This window comes from Myxine glutinosa, chromosome 12 (genome assembly GCF_964187855.1).
Source record: "Myxine glutinosa chromosome 12, kmMyxGlut1.1, whole genome shotgun sequence".
NCBI classification, from domain to species: Eukaryota; Metazoa; Chordata; class Myxini; order Myxiniformes; family Myxinidae; genus Myxine; species Myxine glutinosa.
In genome coordinates, this window is record NC_136272.1 from 73,091,053 (window position 1) to 73,118,021 (window position 26,969).

A 26,969-nucleotide genomic window follows, 5' to 3' on the forward strand; every position below is an offset into this window, starting at 1 on the left:
TGTTGCAGTGATGGTTGTCCTTCTGGAAGTTTCTCCCATCTCCACACAGGATCTCTGGAGCTCAGCCAGAGTGACCATCGGGTTCTTGGTCACCTCTATTACCAAGGCCCTTCTCCCCCGATTGCTCAGTTTGGCCAGGCGGCCAGCTCTAGGAAGAGTCGTGGTTGTTCCAAACTTCTTCCATTTAAGAATTATGGAGGCCACTGTGCTCTTGGGAACCTTCAATGCAGCAGAGATTTTTTTTTTGTAGGCTTCCCCAGATCTGTGCCTCGACACAATCCTGTCTCTGAGCTCTGCAGGCAGTTCCTTCGACCTCATGGCTTGGTTTTTGCTCTGATATGCATTGTCAGGTGTGAGACCTTATATAGACAGGTGTGTGCCTTTCCGAATCATGTCCAATCAATTGAATTTACCACAGGTGGACTCCAATCAAGGGGTAGAAACATCTCAAAGATGATCAAGAGAAATGGGAGGTACCTGAGCTAAATCTCAAGTGTCATAGCAAAGGGTATGAATACTTATGTCAATGTGATATTTCAGTTTTTTCTTTTTAATAAATTTGCAAAACTTTGTAAAATCCTTTTTTCCCTTTGACATTATGGGGTAGAGTGTAGATTGATGAGGGAAAAAATGAATTTAAACGATTTCAGCATAAGGCTGCAACATAACAAAATGTGAAATAAGTTAAGGGGTCTGAATACTTTCTGAATGCACTGTGTGTGTGTGTTTATATATGTGTTTTTTATGACCCTGCAGCCGAAGGAGGCTGGGAGCATTATGTTTTCACGTTGTCCGTCAATGTGTCCGTTGTTGTCCGTTCATGTTGTGTCGTTGTTCATGTTGTGTCATATGTCCATGTTGTCCGTTCATTATAACATTTGTGTTACCAAGATATCTGAGAACGACTGAAGAGATTTCAACCAAAATTGATAAAGTATATGCTGTAATACGACGATGAAGTGCAGATTAGACTTTGGGCCCTTCAATTGAAAATCTTGATTAGCATGAAAACTCATGAACTACTGAAGAGATGTCAGGCAAACTTGGCACAAGTATAAAAAGTTTTTAGAAAGGTGAACTGATTACATTTTTGGTTCAAAACATCAAAGGTCATGTGCCCTTTAATTGACGGCAATTTTTTTCCCCACAATAACTTGTGAACCACTTTTAAGGATTTCCACCAAAATTGGGAAAAGCATGAAATGTAATACATAAGATCAACTGATTCGATTTTGGTTTAAACAAGACAAAGGTCAAAGGTCATAGGACCTTTCAAAAACTTTTTGCAGACCATAACTCGAGTTGGCAGCATCTGATGTTGCCTCTCTTCGACTTCTCTCTTTTCTCTCTCAATGTCCCCCCTCTACCTCTTTTTCTCTCTGTGACCTTTATTTGACATCAAACATAACAGTGGGTTGATATCGAATGCGGACGGAGGCACATCCATAGACAAAGTGACGTCAAATTCTATTTTCTAGTTTGGTTTTCATTTCCTTGTCTTTAACTTCTATCTTCAATTTTCTTATCCCCAGCTCCTGGTTTGTCTTCCCTCAATTGTTTTCAGCCCTCGGACGCTCCAGGTGCCATCCAAGTCTGTGGCTGTCCCAATTTGATGTGTTGTCTTAGCACAGCAGTTCTGGAGAGGATGAAAACCCAAAGGCACTAAACTGTGGGTCTTCCACTGGGGAGGTGGAGCTCCTGCCTGCTAATCTGATCTGTGGTTTTGCTTGGTATGGGTGAGATTATTCCTGAAATTTGCTGAGGTACAAAGATAGTGTCATGTCGGTGATTGGGAACCATAAATTAATAAATTAATAAAATGAAACTTTGTTATAAATAATTGGAATATTTATTATCAATATTTTGCTTTAACTTTTTGATATGGAGTTGGATAGGGACTGGTGCATGAGATAGGGAATCGCGTTGGCTTCGTGGTTACCGTGCCGGCTTGTGATCCGAGGATCCTGGGTTCGAATCCCGGTTGATCGCTGAATTAACACCAGGAGGGTTGACACAGCCTGTCATCCTTCCGAGGCTGGCAAATTGGGTACCAGTTCACTGGTAATGCCCTCTGACCCTGTGTAATAAAATATATATATATTTTATTGTGAATATATATATATATATTATTATAAATTTTATTTTATTTTATTTATTATTATTTTATTTTATTTTATTATTATTTATTTTATTATTTTATTTTATTTTATTTTATTATAAATATATTTCTATATAAAATATATACAATTATACATATATTATTAAATATATATATATATATCTCCTGTGACCCTGTGTAATAATTTATTTTTTTTTATTGTGAATATATATATATTTTATTATAAATTTTATTTTATTTTATTTATTATTATTTTATTTTATTTTATTATTATTTATTTTATTATTTTATTTTATTTTATTTTATTATAAATATATTTATATATAAAATATATACATATATTATTAAATATATATATATATCTCCTGTGACCCTGTGTAATAAAAAAAAATTTTTTTTATTGTGAATACATAATATATTTTATTATAAATTTTATTTTCTTTTATTTATTATTATTTTATTTTATTTTATTATTATTTATTTTATTATTTTCTTTTATTTTATTTTATTATAAATATATTTATATATAAAATATATATATATATTTTATTAAATATATATATATATATCTCCTGTGACCCTGTGTAATCCAAAAAAAATCTAACACTATGTAATCAAAATCAAACGTGGTTGGCCTGCTCTGCCATGACAGCTGGAACCCATCCAAATTTTGGATGTCATGCTTTGTTGTCCAAAGCAATACAAAACATCTTAACAGGTAGCATCCTAATTCCCTAATCTCTCATCGTTGTTGCTTGAACATGAAATGTGTCATTAAAGTGTTACTGCATCAGCACTGAGCAGTGTTATGTTCCTCGGGGCTTTCGAACCATCACATCACCTCTGCAGCTGTCTGCTGGCCAAACAAACAGTCTCGTCTTCTTCTTTGTATGTCCTCGTCTCCTCGACGTTATCTTCCATTGCGAGCTGCATGTTGTCGCCTTTCTTTGTCCAGTTATGCCGATTTCTCAGAAAGAATCATAACCTGTGAAGGTAGATGAGGATTTAGGGCATGACAGATCCGCAACCGATTGTTAGGTCAGGGTCGGAAAAGACTATTTTGTGAACAAATCGCTCTGGGTGTAAAAACCTCTAACTGCCTTCACCTGCTGCGGGTCACCTTCACCGCGAGACCCATCCTTGGCACGTGAAATGAATAATGTATCGGTCGAACAGCTGGAATAAAAAAAATAATGAAATAGATGATCATTCCGAAGAAAAAACCCAGGGGAAACAGAGCTTTTACACAGAGGAATCTTTTCCAGGAAGGGAGGAATGCAGTTGTGGTGGTGATGGTACTCGAGGTTATCCTTTAACAAAGCATCCCGAACCCTAACAACCAGGACTTAAAGCACCACTTTATACACCATGGGCCACTTCCATATGACCTTCTTTACTCTGATGTCCTGTACACTGAGGTGTTGATAATGATCATGGAATAGCAAGTGCTCCAGGTCTCGAGTCAAGAGGCCTAATTACACTACTCACAATAACTTAGGGATATTGGCAGGTTCTTTGGTGTGGTTGATTTTGTGTATTAATTATGATGAAAAAAGTTGTTGGTCCTAATTCTATGGTTATTAATGAGTGTCAAAAAACACAGCATTCTTGATTTCAATACCCTAACCCTAACCCTAACCCTAACAACCCTAACCCTAACAACCCTAACAACCCTAACCCTAACCCTAACCCCTATCAAAAAAAATAAACTCACTCCCACAATATCCCTAACTTATTGTGAGTGGTGTATTCTTTTAACATCAACACCCTTCCATTTTCCTTCATCCTCCACGATGGAAATTCTCTCTTTTACGTCACTATTCCTTTATAACTTTACTCCCCAGACAATCCCTTTTCCATCCTACCTACCACAACCCATAATAACTCCTTTTACCTGAGTTAAAAGGTGGCATTTCCCTTGCAGCCCATGGTGATTTCAAAGGGACTAATCTTTGACCTTTACAGACCAATGAAGGCGAAACCTGAGGCAACTTCCAGTAAAAAAAATATGCAGCATTGATTTCACTGCTGTAAAAGTGGTCACTTATCTATTGTAGATTTAGCTGTATAATTTCCTTTTTGAGACCTCATAAGGTACCCCAGAGCACTATTGAGTCCCAAATCCAATTAATTAATATTTATTATTCAAAATAACAAACACACACACACACACACGGAGGTGGATACTTTGATACCTGGTAGGTCTCCATTCCATTTCAAGAAATCCACCCATGTGTGAAGATAGCAGCCAACAACAGCAACTTGCACGCACAGACTTACACATACATACGTGCACCGACTCATGTCCATATGTATGTATGTATGTATATATATATATAGTCACGTTCCTGGCGATTAAAATCTTTCCAAGGAACGGATATCCGAACAAGCTGTTATTCCAAGGCGTTCATCAAATGTGGCGGAGTTAATACAGGCGGGGGAGGGGGAGGGGGAAGGAGGAGGAGGATGCTGAAGAGCACTTACCTGCATGGATCCCGCCGGCGGTCCTCAAACCTGCGGAAAATAACTCGCACGAAACGGATTTAAAATGTCCAAAAATACCGGCTTTATTAAAAGAAATGCGGGTAATACAAAATAAAACACAGTCAAATAAATTCCTAAATTGGGACTTCCCCACAACAGATTTGAAACACGGACACAGGGAAAGATAAAATAACTGGAAAATAATTGTGTGTGGGTGCACTTAACTCTGATCACCGGTGGGGTCTCGTCAGGGGTTGTCAAGGTCGTTGGCGGGAACCGCTCACTCGTTGGCGGGAACCGCTCGTTCCATTAGTGTCTCCGAACACGTCCGATCCGATCGCTTACTTGAGTCCGTGGTCCAAGCACAATCATTCGCTTTATTGTCCAGAACGAGAAAGACAAATGCCGACTGCCGCGATCCAGACCAGACGCAGAGAGCAGAGAGAAGCAAAGAGGGTGAGAGAGAGAGAGAGAGAGAGAGAGAGAGAGAGAGAGAGAGAGAGAGAGAGAGAGAGAGCAAAGAGAAGAGAGGGGCAGCGAGAGAGCAAAATGTCCACTAGCGCGTCCTTTTACCACCCATGCTCTCACGTCATCGGCCGTGCTTCGCCAATCAGCAAGTCCCTTCTTACCAGTCCTCCTGTCAATCAAGAACCCTGACCAACCACGGCTCCTCGGTGCGTGGCCTCGGCCTGCCCATCCTGTGTGTGCCTCCCAAGTCGGGGTTGTCAGCTTTAGGGCTCAATGCATGACTTCCGGTGGGTTTTTATGAAGGAGTGATCAAATGTGGGATTCTAGCCCGACATGATTCTAGATTCTAGCCCTATGGTGCAGTGCCAAAAGAGACAAAGGAATAGATACAGAGGTAATGACCTACAAGGGATAATTTTACCCATAATCCCTGAGATAATTAGTACAAGAGCCACCCTTCGTATGGCCACACGTAACACTTCATCCAAACACATGACTGACCGGATCCGTACTTATTACATGGTGCTTCTTCTTCTTCTTCACTTCTATTTATATATATACATATATATATATATATATATATATATATATATATATATATATATACATACATACATACATACATACATACATATACATATACATCTATATATACATATACATAATTTCAAAACACACCTGGTCATAAGTGTGCCTCACTGACCGGGTCCTCAGTCAAGGCCCTCAGCATCATCCCGTTTCGGCCCTTCAACCTTGATATAGTCAGCTAAGGTGGGCCAGCAGGGGCACATAAGCCTCCACATGCAGCAGCTACACCCGGATGCATACATACCCCCACCCCCAGCCAGTGAGAACACAGACTACAACAACAAAACCGCCTCCACTCCCAGAATCCACAGCCCCTCATCCACTCACTCACACACCAAAAAAACCCAATAAAAAACCGACCACCACCCTTACAACATGCACCACTTAAACAAAAACACATTCATGCAAAACCACACCCACTCCTGCAACACACACACACCATTCACACATCTCCATTTCTCTTAAGCGCTCAAACACTACCCCTTTCGACTGAAATGAACCACCACCCACAACCTCAACCTACACCGTTTGACATGCCTCCCTAAACTTGAGCCTTGATCCAAAGTGAGCCTTTCAAAGCAAACCTGGGCAACTTTGTCACATATCCTCCTTCTTTCTATACCACATACTCCAAGCCGAGCCAGAAATGCAGGAAAGGAATTGCCAATATATCCTCTACACCCCACCTCAAATGGCTGGCAAGAACCTCGCCAACCCTTCTCCCGACACTCTGCTTCCAGCTCACTCGCTGTACTTTCCTCTTTTCCTCTCATGCACCTCCTCCATGTTCTCCTCCCAAGGTACAGACAATTCCCCTAATATGACCTGTCTTGTTGCACCTGACCAGATAACAATGTCAGGCCACAACCTTGTCACACAGATCTCCTCTGGAAATACCAATTGTGGCTTTAGGTCTGCCACCACATGCCAATCACAAGCATCTGACAGCCCTCTTGCTTTCCACCTCCTCCATTTTCCACCTCTTACCACTTGGCCCTCTTTGACAAACAACACCTCTCCCCCATTGGACTCCTTCTCCACTCTTCTCTCTCTCGATCTAAAAACCTGTTGATGCACCATCTGCACTACCACCGCCAGCACCTGATCATGCTGCCACTTGTATCTTCCTGCTGCCAATGCAACTGATGCTGCACCGTTCCCAAACCTTCACACAAAGAACATCTCTCCTCCTGCAACAACCCCCACAATCTCAAGTTTACTGGTGACAGCAGCACATCATACGTTGCCCGCAACAGGAAACTCACCATGTACATGTATATATATATATATATACTCACCATGTACATGTATATATATACACATACATACATTTACATGGGGTTGTACTTACTTTTTCACGTGACTATATATATATATATATATATATATATATATATACTATATATATATATATATATATATATATATATATAAATAAATAAATATATATATAAATATATATATAAATATATATATATATATATATATATAAATATATAATATATATATATATATATATATATATATAAAATTATATTTATAAAATATAATATATATATATATATATATAAATATATATATATATATATATATACGTATATATATATAAATATATATATATATAATATAAATATATATATATATATATAATATATATAATATATATAAATATACAATATATATATATATATATATATATAGATATAAATATATATATATATATATATATATATATATATATATATATATATATATATATATATATATATATATATATATATACAGACTTGGCATTTAATATGGAATTTTTTTTTCTTTCTTGACTTGGGTTTACTTTCTGAACTCGGTATATCAATCTGGTGAGTTTCTTTTACACTTTGGTGATTTATTTGTAAAAGAACCATGTCACTGATTGTCTGTCGCAGGAAGAAGTCAACAACAGGATTATATCACAGGTGGCATGGCAAAATGTACGGACAGGTGCATTTGATGATTGGCTTCACAGTCGGGTATACAAGGTTGTTGCGTTCTGTATTAGTGGAAAACAACTGCTGCACGTCCCCAAAAGTTATTGCCGCTTCCTCTGGAGATGGTCCGTCAACTCGACAATGCTGTTTGTCATGGAGTGGTGGCTTTACGAAATTACGGCATGAAACAGCGTGCTATTGCTTGGCAGTATGGCATCACTCAAGGTCAGGTGTCAAAGATCCTGAAACGAAATGCTCAGAGGGGTGTCCCTACTCCAATACCGAGGCCAGGATGTACCCGCAGAAGCACAAGGAGGGATGATCGCCAGCTGCACCGGTTTGTCCGCAATGGCCGTACCAAGTCAGCTAATCGGCTTAGGGCTGAGTGGCAGCAACTGACAAATGTGCCTGTATCCAGAAGGCTAGTCAACCAACGACTGGTTCAAGCAGGCTATCGTGTCAGGCGTCCCCTGAGAAAGCCACGCCTGACCAGACAACACCGCCAGCGCCGATTGCAGTGGGCCAGAGAGCACCGTCAATGGCAGCCAGGACACTGGAATCACGTGATCTTCAGTGACGAGTCTAGATTTCTGGTCTATCGTCAAGATGGCTGCGTCGGAGTGCGCAGACAAGTGCATGAAGCCTAAAACAAAGATTGTATAGTGCCAAGAGTCCAAGCTGGAGGTGGTGGGGTGTCCGTTTGGGCTGCTTTTCATGCAGGGGGCAAAACTGACCTGGTTGTTCTGAATGGAAACCTGAACCAGTTCAAGTAAAGGGCCATTCTGGAAGAAACATTGCTTCCATTTGCTCGTGCAGCCTTCGAGGAAACTTTGTCTTCCAAGATGACAATGCACGGCCTCATCATGCTCGCATGATCCAACACTTTCTTGCTGACCGTGGTGTAGAGCATATGGAGTGGCCTGCTATGTCCCCAGATATGAATCCGATAGAGAACTTGTGGGCAGAATTAACGCGTCAAATCGACCACTTTGACCAGCAGCCGACCTCTGTGCGTGAATTGCATCAGGCTATTGTCACTGCATGGCAAGCGATTCCTGTCCAAACCTTGGCAAATCTCTGTGAACAGCATGCCTCAACGTGTACGTGCTCTCCTGAATGCTCGTGGGGTTACACGAAGTACTGAACTGTAATTTTACTGTCCGTAATCCCAGTCGTAATTTAACTTTTGTTTTTGTAAAAAAAATTTGGCTAATGTACAAAATAAAGAGATACTTCTGGAAAACGTACAGAAGTTTAACACAGTACTGTCCGTGAATTGAGTTCGATATCAGTTTACATCACTTTCAAGGATCAATTTGTTTGTTTCGAAATGTCAAATGTGGTTTTTGTTTCTTTTAAAGGTCACATTAACAAAATCTAGAATAATTTCAACATAATTCCAATGAACTTTTAGTTCTAAGACATCTTGAAAAGTAAGTTCACCCCCACAAAAAAAATATTCCATATTAAATGCCAAGTCTGTGTATATAATATATATATATATATATATATATATATATATATATATATATATATATATATATATATATATTGTTACAGACGCGGTTTTAGATGTTATTTTACCGAGCGGTTGGTATTACCGCGTCCGAACAGTTACTCCCCGATTAGAACCCGATTCCACCCGACGTTGACCAGATCGCACCGCAGATATTCAATCGGGAAACCTCTAAAGCGACCGAAAGAGAAGGAAAAGAGAAGAAGACAGAGTACGGAGGAAGAACAGATTTATTATACACACACAAGCAAAAAGGAAGAGCGACCAAAATTATTTACAAGCAATGGATGGAAAAAGCAGTCACACAGTGCATCGTTAGCTTATTCTATTCAATTTACTTAATCCCAAGACAACGAGTAGGACAGACGACGTTCACAACTTACACGGGGGATATTGCAAGGCAGGTAGGGCTTGAGGTGGATTCCTAGAGAGGGAGGAGGGTCGGAGGCAGCAGCTCTCAATTCCTCGCGGTTTTTGGCGGGAAAACCCTTCGTCGCGTATCCGCTGCCGATGCTTTAGACATCACGCGCTGGCTCAGGCACACCTGCTCCTCTCCTTCTGGTGGAGCCGTCTCCCTCCTTTCAGCGCATCTCTCCAAAGCTGGTTTCCTTTCCGAGTACCTCTCCTCTTTGGCTTGGAGCGTTTCGCATCTCACCACTCCTCTTGGTGCCGCCTCTTCGCTCAGTCTCCCAGGTCATCTCGTGAAGCAGTCCCTTACAGTCGCTTTTATCACTCGGGGCGGAATCAAGCCGCCGGCTCCGAGGGCACGCCTACCGGGTCGCTCACCGCGGTGCTGATTGGCTGTTAGGGCTGGCTCACTCCTCCCCTCTATGACGAGGTGGAGACACGCCTTTCTTCTCCGAGGTTAGCACATGGGCAATGGCGGCTTGCGGGATTGAACACCACTCGCCCCCCCTTTTGAAAGGAACTTTGGAGAGCGGAGATGTTTGGGGAAATTGCAAGGGCCTACGCTTATTTTGTTTGATACAATGCAAAGTCAATCTAGTGGGAAACACATATTTAGCCTACCTAGAATAAGGAAATACACTATTTAAAAAGATATATCGTGACCTGCGTGTAAGTTTCATGGAATTAACTAGGAGGACGGCTGCGACCATTATTTACATTACCAGGGTGTTACCATACTTTTGTAACGTTCACATTGTAACGTTTTCACATTCGTTACACTTCCTCCAAAATTGTTACACTTCTCAAAAAAACCGTTACACTTCTCAAAACCGTTACACTGCACCCTCCTTTCTTCAGGCCCGTACTCGGGCCTACTAAACTTTAACTTAGTGTGACACGTAGGTGTAATTCCCTCTACAATTAACCTGACCCTGAGTGTGACAATCTTAAAACACCAATAAGTATGTCCCCCTATTGCATTGCACCCTGTCTAACAGACTCAAGCCCACAGCTAACCGAATTACGGAATTATTCTCAAACTATACATTTACGGTGGGGAGCATTATTTACAATGACGTGATTTCTTATTTACAACGCAACCCAGGACCTGTGTTTTTTTTTTTTTGTTTTTTTTTAGGGAACAAGAAAAAGAAATTCCTGTTGGGAGGGAGGAGACAGCACGCATTGCATCGATGCACCAGTACCAATACCACCAAAGCACCCAAAAGCACCAAAAGCACCACAAGCACCACAAAGCACCAAAAGCACCACTCGGTGCGCAGTCACCATGGTTCTTAATGAACACAACAAAACAACTGGTGGTGGTCTTCTCTTTCTCTGCTGGGCCGATGTTCTTCCCGACGTCTTCTGGCTTCATGCGGCCTATTTGGACATAATAAAAAGCACAACTTGTGTTCGTTTTTATTTAGGGCCTCAGGGACCAACTAAGGGTGGTCCACCTGTTTGGCATAGGTGCCACCTTACCGAGGTCCGCAAGCAAGATTCCCTGGCCACTATGGCCAGTCTCCAACAGAGGTGCCCTGCCCCAGAACCTGGGGTCCATCAAGTGGTACTTGGCCGCAGAACAGCGGTCCATAAAGTGGTACATCAACGCAATGCATGCTGGTTCTGGGAATCTCGGGCGCACAATGGCCACCTCACGCACGCTCCCCTCGGCACCCAATGGCGCACAGGTCATGTGGGAGACAAAAGAAAGACAATTGAGCGAGGGGTAAGGTCACAAGGGTACACGTCAATAAGGCAATGCAAGGCGAAATGCGTACGGAGGGCGAAGTGAGAAAGCTCGTCCCTACCGTACGTCACCCCCCTGTCACCTACACTACCCTTGCCCTTACCCCATATTTACAAAATCTACCCATTTACAAATTCGTCACTACTGTCACGTCTTCCCCATATTTCTCCTATACCAAATTCGTCGCCACAATCCCTCTACTTCAAAATTTGCCATCACCAAATTCATCATCAATCCTCTTAAGGAGGCAGAGATGGAACATCAAAGCACAATGTCACACCCACGTCATGATGCGTCTCACAATCCAAACATTTGCATCATAAAAAATAATCAAAACATGGCATGGTGTGGAGTACCTGTCACCTCAGGTGAGTGGATGCAGATGGTGCGAGGAGATCCTTCTTCCTAACTATCCTCTAAATGACTTTAACACACTTTACACTACCCGGGGTCTCTCCCTGCCAATCCATTGGCCAACTTACACTATGGGTTCTAAAAACCAATTCCCATTGACCAAACTATGGTGCTTCTCAATTTGGGGTCTCACTCCCCCGATTCATCTCCCGGTGCCCTCGCACAATTTCTGGGCTGCGACGTGTAGCTCTCCCAGCAGGTCTACCCACCTGCACACCTCCACCACTGTAGTTGCCACCCGAGCTTACCTGCTCCTCACCCTAACCTATCTAACTGGGGAAGGCCCTCTCCTGGCTCTGTCACCCCTTGGTGCCCTCTGGCACTGGGCTACCCGGGTCCGTCCTCCGGATCCTCGGGCCCCATCCACAACAACTACTACCGGCTCCCAGAGCCCACCTGCGGCCTCACCTGGCCGACATCCTCACAGTGGTGGAGTGCCCAAACCAACTACACACACTAACAGGCTACACGCCCAGCCATTTCCACAACACTAATGCACCCATCCACAGACCATTCTTTCACCCGCACCACAGATGCCAATATCCAACCACAATTTACCTGTACCCTCTACCTAACACTTACACTACCCGCCCCGGGTATCCGTGATGGGGGTCCACTCTTCCCCCATTCACACCTTCGCACCATCCACTCCACTCCACAATTTCCACCATACTCACTCCACGACCATCCATTCCAATACTCCATTTATTCCACACTACCATTTATTCCACACAGCCACATACACCTGTTGTCGCACACCTGTGCCCTCACACCTGGTGCCACCTGCACCCTCCTTTCTTCCTGGACCATTTGGTCAACACAACACGCAATCACCACTACTCCCTCATACACTGCTCCATACACCTGTTCAGTTGCACACCTGTGCAATCACACCTGTTCAATCCTCAAACACACGGCATCATCTCAGCTAACTACTCCCCTCTGAAACTTGCGCTTCCCAGTCGTCCCTTTAAACTATTGCGCTCCCACGTCATTATCATCCACACTAAACTACCTGCGTCCCCACTACAGGTATCAGTCACTAACTAAACTTAACGTTACCTAATGTCATCTTCGCTAGATCCCTACACACGATATATCCTAACCCACCCGGGCTAGTTTTCACTGCCATACACCCCATAAACTATAGCGCATTTGCCCCACTCTGTGAGGGATGACAGAGTTGCCATCCCACCACATGGGGGCGTTCCCACTATCAATTTGGCACACATTCGTCGCTCGCACACCTCACCAACACACCTCTTCGCGCCCCTTCCTCGGTCACCTCCTCTGTGACAATTACAGGTGTGCTTTCATTCGCACACCCAACCACGTGCCTCACGACCAACTCAAGTGTGCATTCCCACACACGCTCTACCATTCCAGGTGTGCATCCTCGCTCACCTGTCACAACCAACTCACGCTTCGTGCCACTCTCACCACTCTCACCACTCTCACCACCATTCTTGACAATGCACTCACCCTTACTCTCGACAGCGCACTCTTTCCTCATGCACCCCATGGTCGGACATTCTCGCACACCTCTTTTTTCGCACACCAGACCTGTCGCACACTTCACCAACGGCCTCTCACGAACACCCGGATCCAAACCAATCCCCAAGCCGACTGAAGCTTTCCTCACATCATATACATTGCCACTCACCTCCGTACCTCGTCTCCGCACCTCCTTTGCCACCTGCAAACTCTTTATTTGGTTAGTGAGCACCACATCATGAGTTGAGCACCGACCTTGTACCAATTCCATTACCTCCTCCTGGATTTCTCTCTTAGTTTCTGTCCGTCTCTTCTTAATTTCACTCACCTCTTCTTCCACTTCCTCTAATTTTTGTTTAACCTCTTTTATTTCTCGGTGCGTCTCCTCAAGTTCGTCCTCTAAGGCTACCGTGATCGTCTCTATGTGCATCCTCACCTGCCGGTCCTTTGTCTCCATTATCTCTGTCACCTCATCCACCCTCATTGTCAGTTCCTCACGTACCATCTGACATTGCCTCTGTGTCGCTATTAATTCGTTTTTAATTTCTTTTTGTGTCGCCTTTAACCCTCCTAGTACCGCAGTGTTCTTTTGAACCTGCTCCACTAGTTCTTTTTGTCCCTCCGTCAGCTGTTCCACCTCCTCCGTCAAATCTTCTATTCCCCCCTGTAACCTAGCCGTATTATTTCTCACCTCTTTCTCCATACGCTTCTCACCTCGCTTTACCTCCTCGCGTAGCCCCGAAACCTCCTCACTTACCCCTCGTCGTATCTCCTCCATCTCTTTTGTAGATGCCACCCTCATCTGTCCCAATTCATCCCTCTGAGCATCCAATTTGGTTTCTACCCCGATTTTTACCTCCTCTATCTGCTCTCCCATTTGTTTAATTCCTCGGGCGGATTGCTCCCCTATCTCCCGCAATTTGCCTTCCATCCTATTTTCTAACCCCATTAACCCATTTTTTACCCCCTCTAACTGATTCTCCTGGGCAGCCATTCTATTTTCCACCCCCGTTAACCCATTCTTTACCTCTTTTATCCCGTTGTCTAACCCCTCAAAATTATTGTCTAACTTCCCAAATTTCTTGTCTAATTCCCCGATTTGATTTCCTAGTCGCTCCCCCATTCTGTTTTCCATTTTCTCACTATCAGCCCTCCTTCTGTCTTCCATTTCCTCCATTTCCCTGGCTCTTTTTTCGTTGTCGCACTTCGACTGTGCCATGTATTCGCTAAACCGTGCCATGAACTGCTGCATGTCAAACGGCTGCATGTTAAAGCCCGCTGATACAGCGGGCTCGGCTACCGCGCGCTCGTGCGAGGCGCCTTTTTGCGCGCCTGAAACCTCGTGCGCGAGAGCGCCATTTTGTGCGTCTGATACACCCTCAACCACCTCATTGCTCTCCTCCCCCCTTTCTTCCCCTAAGTCCTGGGTTACCCCTAACCCGTCTATCTCCCCCACCGACATCCGATCGCCTTGATTGTCCATGACGTGATCTCAAAATTCGGGTTTTATAAAACAACAAAATTTCGGCAGCTCGTAATTTTGACCAAATTTTTTCGAGATGTTTTAAAAAAAAATTTGGTTTGGGCCCCGAATCTCACTCCCAGACACCAATTGTTACTCTAATAGTACAATTGGTGTTCCAAAATTTGGGCCTAACAAATTTAGTCCCAGGTCCGAATCCAACTCCTGACAACCAATTGTTGCGGATCGCGGATTAAAGATGTTATTTTACCGAGCGGTTGGTATTACCGCGTCCGAACAGTTACTTCCCGATTAGAACCCGATTCCACCCGACGTTGACCAGATCGCACCGCAGATATTCAATCGGGAAACCTCTAAAGCGACCGAAAGAGAAGGAAAAGAGAAGAAGACAGAGTACGGAGGAAGAACAGATTTATTATACACACACAAGCAAAAAGGAAGAGCGACCAAAATTATTTACAAGCAATGGATGGAAAAAGCAGTCACACAGTGCATCGTTAGCTTATTCTATTCAATTTACTTAATCCCAAGACAACGAGTAGGACAGACGACGTTCACACTTACACGGGGGATATTGCAGGCAGGTAGGGCTTGAGGTGGATTGCTGGAGAGGGAGGAGGGTCGGAGGCAGCAGCTCTCAATTCCTCGCGGTTTTTGGCGGGAAAACCCTTCGTCGCGTATCCGCTGCCGATGCTTTAGACGTCACGCGCTGGCTCGGGCACACCTGCTCCTCTCCTTCTGGTGGAGCCGTCTCCCTCCTTCCAGCGCGTCTCTCCAAAGCTGGTTTCCTTTCCGAGTTACCTCTCTCTCTTTGGCTTTTGAGCGTTTCGCATCTCACCGCTCCTCTTGGTGCCGCCTCTTCGCTCATCTCCCAGGTCATCTCGTAAAGCAGTCCCTTACAGTCGCTTTTATCACTCGGGGCGGAATCAAGCCGCCGGCTCCGAGGGCACGCCTACCGGGTCGCTCACCGCGGTGCTGATTGGCTGTTAGGGCTGGCTCACTCCTCCCCTCTATGACGAGGTGGAGACACGCCTTTCTCTCTGAGGTTAGCACATGGGCAATGGCGGCTTGCGGGATTGAACACCACTCGCCCCCCCTTTTGAAAGGAACTTTGGAGAGCGGAGATGTTTGGGGAAATTGCAAGGGCCTACGCTTATTTTGTTTTGATACAATGCAAAGTCAATCTAGTGGGAAACACATATTTAGCCTACATAGAATAAGGAAATACACTATTAAAAAAGATATATCGTGACCTGCGTGGTAAGTTTCATGGAATTAACTAGGAGGTCGGCTCGCCATTATTTACATTACCAGGGTGTTACCATACTTTTGTAACGTTCACATTGTAACGTTTTCACATTCGTTACACTTCCTCCAAAATTGTTACACTTCTCAAAAAAACCGTTACACTTCTCAAAACCGTTACAATATATATATATATATATATATATATATATATATATATATATATATATATATATATATATATATATATATATATATATTGTTGCGGACGCGGTTAAAGATGTTATTTACCGAGCGGTTGGTATTACCGTGACCGAACAGTTTCTTCCCCAACTCACCCGATTCACCCAGACGTTGGCCAAATCGCGCTATGCCAAATCAATGATAGAAAGGACACGACGACTGGGAAAGAGGAAACGACGCAAGGGGTACAGTTCTCAAGACCTCCGGAGGAGGGTATAATTACAGTGGTGGAGAAAAGGGGTAGATTACAAGGCAGTGAGGTAAAGACTCAGAAGAGATGGGCACTTAATTACCGTCTTATCTTATCCCAGACAGACCACAGACAAACGGAACAAGGCTGACTTACACAGGGATTGATGGCAGGAAGGGACAGGTAGGTCGATAGCACAAGGTGCACCTTGGCTTGGGGACAGGATAAAGCACGATCCAGAAGATGCGGGGAGGTCTCACAGTGCTCGGAGGGGACGTCTTTCTTGCTTCAAGCTCAGCGCGCATCTGACGTCACCTCCCTCTCCCTGCGCATGCTCAGCGGGGAGTGACACGCCCTCGGCTGGTTGGTTCCGCCCCACTGGGCCGGTCCGCCGCTTCCATTGGGTGTGGGGGTTACCGGGCTCCGCCCTTGACGGGGAGCTGACAGGGAGCCCCTATTTGGTAACCCCGTCGAGCACATGTTCGATGGCGGCTCGTTGGGAAGGCCTGGTGCCCTCCCAACACCCCTACCAACCAAGCCGGAGTGAGGACGCGCACTCCCTGCGCTCGTTGTTGTGGTTGTTGTTGTTGTTGTTGTACTGTGAGGAAGAGCTGCGGGGAGGTATTGGGAGGTCCTAAACTTCCTAACGGTGCCATACAATCACATTCTGGTGCAACGAAGGGTCAGAATTAATGGAAACGAGTCCTTAACTGAGATAGACTAAGAATAACTAGCAAGATGTCCTATAGTTGTCTTACATGAGATGCGGTGAACCTGGGCACGACATTTAATGGGGGAAATAGGGGGAGGTCGGGTCTACAGAGTGTTGTTTACAGAAAATGGGACTAGGGAATGGGGGATTGGGGATAGTTGGGAAGTATTGAGGAAATAGGGGAATATTTACAAGCGGATATGGATGGATGCAAATCCCATATCCGCAACATTGCACCCTTCTCTACCTCGGGGCGTCCCGACCCGATAAATTTTTACCTACTTTAGTGTGGCACTCAGATGTAGTTCCCTCTACTATTAACTCAACACTGAGTGCGACAGTTTTACAGATGTTCACAAATGAGTAAATATGTCCCCCTGCGACGTTGCACCCTTCTCCTAACAGAAACACACCCACAGGATAACCGAATCGCGGAAAGCATCCTCAAACTAAATATACAGCCGGTAGGGAGCATTATTTATACAACACTGATATTTACACTACAATCCAGGACCTGTTCTTTGAGGAACACATGCAGATGTTATGCATAGGGAGAGCACGCATGCCAGCATCGATACACCAACCCACGAGTGCCCTGTGGCCCTACGGCCTTTAATAATGTGCAGAGCACCCCGTCCAAGCACCAAAAGCACCACCCCATTACGCACAGTCAGCACCATCCGGTGCACCAATAAAGTGTTCATAAAAATGCACAATTAAGTGCCCATAGTCACCGGTGGTGTCACAGCCGGCCGATGTTCTGCCGCTGGTCTTGCCTTCATGGAGTGCACTTGGCCTTCTGGCTTCTTTAGAAATAAAGAAAGGCGCCAACCGCGTCCATTTCTGAATTGTGGCCGTCAGGGGGGCCAACTAAAAGTGGTTCACCTGTATGGCATAGGTGGCACGTTGACCCAGAGGTCCATCCACGGGTGGTGCTTGACCGCAAAAGAACTGCGGTCCATTGTGGGCGGCCACAAAAATTGCGGTCCATATGGTGTATCGATCCAGGCAGCAAGCAGCGGAAGTACAGGCCCACAACTGCGGAGCCAGCACCTCTCTCTCCTCTCTCTCTGCCCCAAAGCCAGATCCTCGGAGGTGGGAGACAAAAGAAGACAAGTGAGTAAGGTGGTAAGGGCGCAAAAGTGCACGCAATACAAGGTAATGCACACTGGGGGCACATGGGAACCAGGTGAGACAGGTACGTTCCTACCGTACGCCCCCCCCCCCCCACCAGGTAACCTACATTGCCCCTCCCTTACCCCTTACTGTATCCACAAAACACAACACTACCCATAAACATCTACTTTACACATCAACAACGTCCCTACTGTCTTCCCCGTTCCTCCCATAAACCAAATTCGTCTTCTCTCCCTCCTAACCAATCAAATCTGCCATCTCCAACTCAACATCAAAATCTGCCATCACCAATTCATCATCAGTCCCTCCTAAAGAGGGAGAGATGGAATCACCCCAATGTCTCATCCACGTTGTGATGCGTCTCACAAATCCAAACAGCAATTCTCCTTTCCTGCAACACAAAACAAAGAAAACACAGGTGTGGAGTCATCAGCATCACCTCAGGTAAGTGGCTGCGTATGGTGCGACAGGTTCATCAATCCTAACTATTTCCTAAATGACTTTAACAACTTTACATTACCCGGGGTCTTTCCCTGCCAATCCATTGGCCAACTTACACTATGGGTTCTAAAAACCAATTCCCATTGACCAAACTGTGGTGCTTCTCAATTTGGGGTCTCACTCCCCCGATTCATCTCCCAGTGCCCTTGCACAATTTCTGGGCTGTGACGTGTAGCTCTCCCAGCAGGTCTACCCACCTGCACACCTCCACCACTGCAGTTGCCACCCGAGCTTACCTAGCTCCTTAACCTAACCTATCTACTGGGGAAGGCCCCTCCTGGCTCTGTCACCCCACTCGGTGCCCTCTGGCACTGGGCTACCCGGGTCCGTCCTCCGGATCCTCGGGCCCCATCCACAACAACTACTACTGGCTCCCAGAGCCCACCTGTGGCCTCACCTGGCCGACATCCTCACAGTGGTGGAGTGCCCAAACCAACTACACACACTAACAGGCTACACGCCCAGCCATTTCCACAACACTAATGCACCCATCCAAATACCATTCTCTCACCCGCACCACAGATGCCAATATCCAACCACAATTTACCTATACCCTCTACCTAACACTTACACTACCCGCCCCGGGTATCCGTGAGGGGGGTCCACTCTTCCCCCATCCAAACCTTCGCACCACACACACCACTCCGTACCACTTACTCCAACTCTCTCCACACCACTCATTCTCTGCTCCATATATTCCACACACCTGTACTTGCACACCTGTGCTCTCATACTTGGTGCCGCCTGCACCCTTCTCTCCCCCAAGCGCATTCGCGCTGATCCACAACACTCACTACTCACCATGACACTCATCCGCAATGCTCTCTCATTCATCACTTGTACACTCACACACACCTCAGAGCATTGCCTCACCGATGCCTCATTTGAAGCTGCTCCCCAGCACTTCCATTCATACTGCATCATCTGCTCTGTCTACTCCCTTCTAAAACTCGCGCTCCTCCGTCTTCCCTTACACTCAGCGCTCCCACGTCATTATCAAACACGAAGCTACTACGTCCCCACTACAGGTACCAAGTCTCTTACTTAAATCTTGTCACCCATAGTCACCTCTAGTCCCTATCAATATAACCTAACCCACCCGGGCTAGTTTTCACTGCCATACACCCCATAATCTATAGCGCATTTGCCCCACTCATGGGAAGGGTGGCAGGGATGCCACCCTTACCCACCGGGCCCATCGCTCATCAATCCCCCAGTCCTCTGGCACTAATAAGCCCCCCTTATTCAGAGGTACTGGGTCCCGCCTCGGCATCTAAAGCCGAGGCAATCCACGGGGGCGCCTGCTCGCCGTTGTAAGGCCTTATCCGGTCGGCGTGGACGATCCGAGGGAGGGCTCGTGGCCCCATTTTGATTTTTACTACCACGTCACAGACTTGTGACAGGACGACCCCCGGGCCTTGCCAGGGAGAGGTGAGTTTCGGGCACCTACCCTTCCTCCTCCGGGGATTGAAGAACCAAATCTTCATCCCCGGAGTGTACTGACTCCCCTGGCTCCGGTGGTCGTACCTGCGCTTCATCTTTTCCCCAGCCAGATGGAGTTGGCGGCGGGCGAAGGCATGGACTAGCTCCATGCCTTCCTCTAGGTGACGTGCGTACCCCTCCCTCGGCGGGTTAACCACTGTGTCTGGCACGGGACCGCATAGCAAGTCGGCGGGAGCCCGTAACTCCCGCCCATACGTAAGCAACGCTGGACTGCATGCGGTGGCCCCGTGCTGGCTGGTTCGGTAGGCCATGAGCAAATAAGGGAGATGTTCGTCCCAGTCATCCTGACGGGTAGCGGTGAACAGTGCCAGTTGTTGGATTAAAGTTCGGTTGAATCTTTCCACCATCCCGTCAGATTGAGGTCTTAAAGGCGTTGTTCTTGTTTTCCGAATTGACAGGAGACTGCACACATCTTTTAGCAATTTGCTCTCAAAATTTCGTCCCTGGTCGGTGTGCAACTCCTGCGGAATCCCATGCCAGCACACAAATCCTTCCACGAAGGCCTGCGCTACCACCCCTGCTTCTTGGTTGGGGAGGGCGTAGGCCTCCGGCCACTTGGTGAAGTAGTCCATCACAACGAGGATGTACTTATTACCTAGGTGGGTGCGGGGTAGTGGGCCTAGGATATCCATGGCCACCCGCTCTAGGGGGGCCCCCACCTGGTGTAATTGAAGGGGGGCCCTCATCCTCCGTGCTGGTCCCTTTTTGGCAGTACAGGCGTCGCATCTCCGACACCAGTCCTGTATGTCGCGCCCCATATTCACCCAATAAAACCTCCGGCGTACCTGCGATGTCGTCTTTGTCCTGCCCAAATGGCCACCGGGGCGGGTACCATGCACCTGTTGCAATATATCGGTCTTAAATTTATTTGGGACTACCACCAGCCAGGAAGTTTTATCAGAGGGAACCTCCACCCACTTGCGATACAAGATGTTATCCTTCAATTCCAGGGTTTTCCACTGAGCCCAATATGCCTTGGTCTGTGCCCCGAGGGGGGTGACCTCTTCCCCATTAGGTCTTTGCCCCAATCTCACCCATTCGTGCACTGGCCCCAGTACGGGGTCCTCCCGCTGGGCCGCGCTCCAAGCCAAAGTTCCGAATTCCTCATCTGCGGTTAGTGGCAAAATTGGCCCTCTCACCCGGGTTGCACGGACAACGAGGGTCGGGTCTGAATCGCCCAATTGTTCCCTCTCCTCGTGTCTCGCACAAAATTTGCAGTTTTCCCCCAGACAAGGACGCCGAGAGAGTGCGTCCGCATTACCATGGGCCTTCCCGGCCCTATGGGCCACATCAAAATCGTACTGCTGCAACTTTTCCAACCACCTTGCAATTTGGCCCTCCGGTTCCTTGAACCGAAGGAGCCATTGCAAGGAGGAATGGTCAGTTCTAACCAAAAATTTCCGCCCGTACAAGTACGGGTGGAAATGGTTCATGGCAGCCAGCATAGCCAATAACTCTTTGCGAGTGACACAATAATTTCGCTCGGGCCTACTTAAGGCCCGACTATAGTAACCAATCACTCTCTCCACGCCCTCCTATGTCTGAAACAAAACTGCGCCCAATCCTTCCTGGCTCGCATCCGTGTCCAGGGTAAATGCCCCGTTGCTAGTGGGGTAAGCTAGAAGGGGTGTGGATGTTAGACACCCCTTCAATTTTTGGAAGGCCTCGTGGCACTCCCTTGTCCAATTAAATCTCGTCCCCTTCTCCGTAAGGCGGTGAAGGGGCCGAGCCAACTCCGCAAATTTCGCCACGAAGCGCCGGTAGTAGGAGCAGAGTCCCAAAAATCCCCGCACCTCTTTGATGGTACGTGGTGCGGGCCACTCCTCTACCGCTTTAATTTTGTCTGGGTCCGTTTTTACCCCCTCGCAACCGATGACGTGGCCTAAATAGGCCACCTCCTTGGCAAACAAGGTGCACTTACTGGGGCTCAGTTTCAACCCTGCCTGTCTGAGGCACCTAAACACCTGGTCCAAATTAGCTACTGCCTGGGGGAACGTTTTGGCATGTACTAGGACGTCATCCAGGTACACCAGGCATGATTGCCATGGCATGCCGCCTAGTACATGTTCCATCAATCTTTCAAAGGTGGCGGGGGCGTTACACAAACCAAACGGCATCACAGTAAACTGATACAGTCCCTTACCTGTGGAAAATGCCGTTTTCTCCTTCCCTGCCCTATCTATCTCCACCTGCCAATACCCACTCTTGAGGTCCAAAGTTGAGAACCAATTTGAGCCCGCAACGGCATCGAGGGTGTCATCAATCCTTGGCAGGGGATATGAGTCCTTGAGTGTCACGTTGTTTAGCTGGCGATAGTCCACGCAGAACCGCGTGGTCCCATCCTTCTTTTTGACCAGCACAACAGGTGACATCCAAGGACTTCCCGAGGGCTCGGTCACGCCTGCGTCGAGCATTTTTTCAACCTGCTCGTCAGCTTCCGCCCTCTTGCTCCAAGGGAGCCGTCGGGCGGCCTGACGAATAGGCCGGGCCTCACCGGTGTGGATTTGATGTTTCACCAGGCCCGTACGTCCAATATCCTCGGTGGACAGGGAGAAGAGGTCCAAATGGGACCCAACCAGTTTGTGTAAGGCCTCCCTCTGGGTACCTCCCAACTCTACGCTACTACGATTTACCATCTCGCAAATGGGATCGGGCCAATTCCTACTTCTTATTGAAGGCTCCCCCTGGGGCCGGCTCGGCTGGACGTTCTCGCCCCTCACTGTCGCGACTTCCTCAACTGGGGTGCAGCCAGCTACCCTCGTGCCCCTTACTATAGTGCGTGGTTCTGTACTTGTATTTATTACTCGGGCGGCCACTATCGGTCCGTCCGTTTTTACAAGGGTGCGGCCCACGATTAAACCCGGTATGGACTGCGCTGCCACCGGTTCGACCAGGCCGCAGGACTCCTGCCATGTTGGGCGAGCTGCCCATCGGGCCGGCACTATCGCCTCGGCCCTTGGAGGAATGGTCACGGCCTCGGAAGCCTCCAGCTCCGCTCTCTCGGCCGTGCTCACTCCCCCTAACGGCAGCTCTTCTACTCCCACCTGCAGGATCCCCCGGCACAAGTCGATTTTACAACCGCTGGCAGTCAACAAATCCAACACTATTAAACATGGGTCGCACACCTCCGCCACCCAAACATCTATCTCCCTCCTTACCGACCCTAACTTGAGGGTCACAGAACCACGCCCTATGATTGGGGCCGTTACCCCGGTAGAAGTTGCAAACTATAATTTTGCAGGCACTGGATCTTATCCCAGCCACCTGCGCTCGAATCAAGGACCACAGGGCTGATGATCGTGGCGCTAGCTCCTGTGTCCACTACGGCGTCTACCCCCACGCCGGCAATTTTGCATCTGATTGTCAGGCTACCGGCTCCAAATTGGCCACAATAAATGACCTGTCGCGTCAATGAGGGCTCTCCTCCATCCTCTTCTGCCGAACACCGCCCTACGTGCCCGACACCTTCTAGTTTCCCGGGGTCTGGCGGGGGGGTGTCTGGGGTCGGCTAACCCGCTCCCCCCTGGGCGGAGTTGAGGACCTCAACCGCCGGGGATCATCCCGGCGCGTGGCTCGACAGTGCCGCGCCAGGTGACCCAGACGGTTGCAAGTATAGCACCTCACCTGATAAGGTGCTTGTCTCCAGAATTCCAAATTTCCCCCCCTGAAGGTCCGAATTGGATTACCCGCTCGTGGTCCACCGCGGGCCACCTCCGGGGCCGCCTGCCATGGTCCAGGTCCCGCCAGGCGCTGGTCCACCAGCCTCCGGACCATGCCCGCCAGGTCAGGACTCACGTCGGGGGCGGGCCCCCTAAGGGGTCCTCCCTCCATCGGGGGTCCCACCTGGCGGACCGCCATTGCGTGACGCTCGCTCCCCCGGGCCAGGGGCCTCGCTGCTTCCCAACGGGCTGCAGCGTCAGCCGCCTGGCTCAGAGTCTGCGGGCGCCACATGGCGAGCTGTTGCCGGAGCTCAATATCCGGGAGGGCCTGGATAAAATGGTCCAGCACCAGGCTTTCCCGGGAATCCGCTGCCATGTTAGCATGTGCGATCCCCACTGCGCGGCGAATGTCGTGGGCAAGTTCCCCGATGGCTTCCTGGGGCTTGCGTTTTCGCAGCGCGAGCTGAGCTTTAACAAGCTCGCTCTGCTGTTCAATGCCGAATCGATTAATTAGGGCGTCGCGGAGGGCTGGCAGGGTGAGAGCACCCGGTGGTAATGCCGTCAGCACCTCCGCCGCCGCGCCGCGCAATGCGGCCACCAGGTGTACTCCACCTTCGTCCTCACCTCAACCGTTGCCCTTAGACACACAGTCAAACTGCGCCAGGTACGCACGTAGATCACTCTTGCCGTCATACGGCGCGAGTGGGACCTTGTGGGACCACCTCGTATGCGAGTCGTTGCCCGCCTGCCGGACCCCGTGCGTCGCCCCTTGCGGGGTCAGCGCAGGGCCGAACCGGCCGGGCCCCCACAGTACATTACCCCCAAGGGGCTCACGTGCCTCCCCTGTCCCTCTAAAAACTACCCCTGTTGGTGTCGATGCATGGGTCACGCTTCCGCAACCCGCTACCCATTCCATACCACCACAACCTTGCTCACTCACACCTCGCACCTCTCCCATCACCGGACCCTCTCGCTCGCACCCTCGTTCCATACACTCCGGACCAGCCATACACCTCACTCTTGGCCTCTCACGAACATCTGGGTCCATCTCGACCCCCAAGCTTATTAAATCACCTGGCGCATCACACGCACGACCATATTGGTCACCACTTACACCGGGTCCTCTTTCTCTTCGCTGCTCCTCCATCACCTGCGAATCCCTCATCCGGTTAATGAGCACATCATCACGATCCGAACACAGACTTTGGACCAATTCTTTTACTTCCTCTTTTATCTCTTTCTTATCCTCTCTCCGTCGCTTCTTAATTTCGCTCACCCCTTCTTCCACTTCTTCTAATTTCTGCTTCACCTCCTTCATCTCCTCGTGCGCCCCCTGAAGTTCTTCCTCTAACTCCACCTTATTTTTTTCTATGTGCTCCCGCACCTCCCGCTCTTTAACCTCCATCACCTCTACCACCTTGTTCATTTTCCTCGTCAGGTCCTCATGTACCGTCTGACAATCTTTTTTAATTACCCCTACGTCCTTTTTCATCTCCTGTGTCGATTTTAAACCCTCTATTACCGCTGTGTTCTTCTTTACCTGGTCCCCCAACTCCTTTTGTCCCACTGTCAGCTGTTCTACTCCCAGCGTCAACTCCTCTATACCACCTTGCAATTTTACAGTCCCCTTTCTCACCTCCTTCTCCATGCGCTCCTCACAGTGCCTCACCTCCTCGCGCACTCCTCCGACCTCCTCACTCACACCTCTTCTGATCTCCTCTCCCATCACTTGCATCTCCTGCCCAGATGCCACCCTCATCTGCTCCATTTCCTCCCTGTGAGCATCCAATTTAGTTTCTACCCCCATTCTGACCCCCTCTATCTGCTGCCCCATTTGTTTAACTTCCCTTTCCGCTTGGTCCCTCATGTCCCTCAATTTGCCTTCCATACTGTTTTCTAACCCCTCTAACCCCTTTTTCATCCCTTCCATTTGATTCTCTTGAGCGGCCATTCTGTTTTCTACCCCCGTTAACCCCTCCTGTATTTCCCCTAATCTATTGTCTAATCCCTCAAATTTGTTTCCTAATCCCTCTATTCTACTCCCTAACCCTCCGATCTGGACCCCCATGTCCTCCCTCAATTTCTCGCTATTGGACCCCATCCTTTGTTCTAACCGTTGGCTATTGGCCCCCATGTCCTCCCTCAATTTCTCGCTATTGGACCCCATCCTTTGTTCTAACCGTTGGCTATTGGCCCCCATGTCCTCCCTTAATTGCTTGCCAATTCTTTGTTCCAATTGTTCGCTATTCTGGGCCATAAGGGCCTTCATTTGTATAAAAAAAAGGTTCAAATCCACCAGCGGCGCTGCTACGGTCGCGGGCGCGGTCGCCGTAGCCATCTGCGAGGCGCCATTTTGCGCGCCCGTAACCTCGTGCGCGAGGACGCCATTTTGCGAACCTGCCGCCCTCACTGCTTCGCTCTCCTCATGTCCCTCAATTTGGTCCTGGATCGACCCTGCCTCACTCTCCTCTACCGGAACCCAGCCGTCTTGATCTCCCATAGCGCGACTTTCAAAATTCGGGTTTTTTTTGTAAAACAAAATCAAATTTCGGTGACTTGTAATTTTGAGCGCGTTAAGCGCGCTTCGGGTCCGTATCTCACTCCCAGACACCAATTGTTGCGGACGCGGTTAAAGATGTTATTTACCGAGCGGTTGGTATTACCGCGATCGAACAGTTCCCCCGATTCTTCCCCAACTCACCCGATTCACCCAGACGTTGGCCAAATCGCGCTATGCCAAATCAATGATAGAAAGGACACGACGACTGGGAAAGAGGAAACGACGCAAGGGGTACAGTTCTCAAGACCTCTGGAGGAGGGTATAATTACAGTGGTGGAGAAAAGGGGTAGATTACAAGGCAGTGAGGTAAAGACACAGAAGAGATGGGCACTTAATTAAAGTCTTATCTTAGCCCAGACAGACCACAGACAAACGGAACAAGGCTGACTTACACAGGGATTGATGGCAGGAAGGGACAGGTAGGTCGATAGCACAAGGTGCACCTTGGCTCGGGGACAGGATAAAGCACGGTCCAGAAGATGCGGGGAGGTCTCACAGCGCTCGGAGGGGACGTCTTTCTTGCTT

At 47.8% G+C, this 26,969-nt stretch overlaps 1 long non-coding RNA gene across 1 annotated transcript in view; it reads right to left on the reverse strand.

Moving 5' to 3' along the window:
* The window catches only part of LOC144888351 (uncharacterized), a 317,211-nt gene that overhangs the window by 187,194 nt on the left and 103,048 nt on the right, over positions 1-26,969 (reverse strand). The window contains exon 2 of the long non-coding RNA XR_013620943.1: positions 2,961-3,104. This is a non-coding gene — a long non-coding RNA (uncharacterized LOC144888351). The remainder of the gene's footprint in view (positions 1-2,960; positions 3,105-26,969) is intronic.